The 1496-nt window shown below is 40.9% G+C and overlaps 1 long non-coding RNA gene across 1 annotated transcript in view; it reads right to left on the bottom strand.

Moving 5' to 3' along the window:
• LOC106536400 (uncharacterized) overlaps positions 1-1229 on the bottom strand; it is a 3463-nt gene extending 2234 nt beyond the window's left edge. The window contains exons 1-2 of the long non-coding RNA XR_001312548.1: positions 1083-1229; positions 757-1005 (exon numbers count right to left, since the gene is read on the bottom strand). This is a non-coding gene — a long non-coding RNA (uncharacterized LOC106536400). The remainder of the gene's footprint in view (positions 1-756; positions 1006-1082) is intronic.
• Between the last annotated feature and the right edge of the window lie 267 nt (positions 1230-1496).

The following is a 1496-nucleotide window of genomic DNA, read 5'->3' as shown; positions in this document are numbered from 1 at the left end:
AGAACCTGAAGTTCTGAGTATTATTTAAAGGTAGTTAAAGTTCTGAGTATTATTTAAAGGTAGTTAAAGTTCTGAGTATTATTTAAAGGTATTTAAAGTTCTGAGTATTATTTAAAGGTAGTTGAAGTTCTGAGTATTATTTAAAGGTATTTAAAGTTCTGAGTATTATTTAAAGGTAGTTGAAGTTCTGGATGATGTTTAAACAGTACTTTAAGTATTAGAAGTATCTTATTCCCTTTGGGATCAATAAAGTATTTTTGAATTGAACTGAATTGAATAAACAGACTTGTAGAAGTTGCAGCAGCTCATGTCTGACTTGTTTGATTGAACGCCTTCTTTCTGCTCGTTACCTTCAATTAGTGATGTTAATAATCAATCAGTGATGTTAATAATCAATCAGTGCTGTTAATAATCAATCAGTGACGTTAATAATCAATCAGTGATGTTAATAATCAATCAGTGACGTTAATAATCAATCAGTCTTATTTGCTGTTCAGCCATTTAAGAGTGTTTCACAGGAGCACATCAGGGTCCTGGCCCAGAGGGCATCAATATTAGATGAAGTGGGAATATAATCCTGTTCACTGTTCAGACTGGAGCTGGACCACTCTCTGCAGAAACATTCATTACTGTCAAAGCATGGTGGGTATTACCATGATCCTGATGAGGAAGAGGAGAACATCCTTCTCTTCTCTCTTTTGAACAAAGAAAAACTTCTTGTTTTTTAGCAAAGTTACAGTTTCAGGAAAGACCAACCTTTATATTTTCCATCAGTCTGCTGCATCAGAGGCTTTCAGGTGATTAATGTCCAGGAGTAAAGTTTCAGCAGCTTCTGTGCTGGAAGCAGTGGCTGTGGTCTCGTTCTAAAAGCATTAAGTCATTCCTGGTTCCATGATGGAGGCGGAGTCAGACAGGGACCAGGACTAATCAGGACAGGGACAGAGGGAGCACAGATCTGGTCCTGGAGGACAGGAGACACCGGGTCCAGGAGTCAGCAGATTCTGTCTGATGAGACAAAACTGGAGATGTTCATCTCTGCTCTCCTCAGATGAGCTGTTAGAAATGTTGTGGGATACTTTTACCTGTCTGCAGCTTGTTCTGATTGGTTGTTCCTGAAGGAGACTCCTCCCACCAACAGACATTTCAGAGGAGACTCCTTTGCTTCTGGTCATCACCAGCTGACTCTGATTCACTTCCTGTTTGTCTGAGGTCACTTCCTGTTTGTCTGAGGTCACTTCCTGTTTGTCTGAGGTCACTTCCTGTTTGTCTGAGGTCACTTCCTGTTGTCTGAGGTCACTTCCTGTTTGTCTGAGGTCACTTCCTGTTGTCTGAGGTCACTTCCTGTTTGTCTGAGGTCACTTCCTGTTTGTCTGAGGTCACTTCCTGTTTGTCTGAGGTTACTTCCTGTTGTCTGAGGTCACTTCCTGTTGTCTGAGGTCACTTCCTGTTGTCTGAGGTCACTTCCCATTTGTCTGAGGTCACTTCCTGTTTGTCTG

This window comes from Austrofundulus limnaeus, unplaced genomic scaffold, assembly GCF_001266775.1.
Source record: "Austrofundulus limnaeus strain Quisiro unplaced genomic scaffold, Austrofundulus_limnaeus-1.0 Scaffold1802, whole genome shotgun sequence".
Classification (NCBI taxonomy): domain Eukaryota; kingdom Metazoa; phylum Chordata; class Actinopteri; order Cyprinodontiformes; family Rivulidae; genus Austrofundulus; species Austrofundulus limnaeus.
This window is presented reverse-complemented; position numbering and strand designations above follow the sequence as displayed.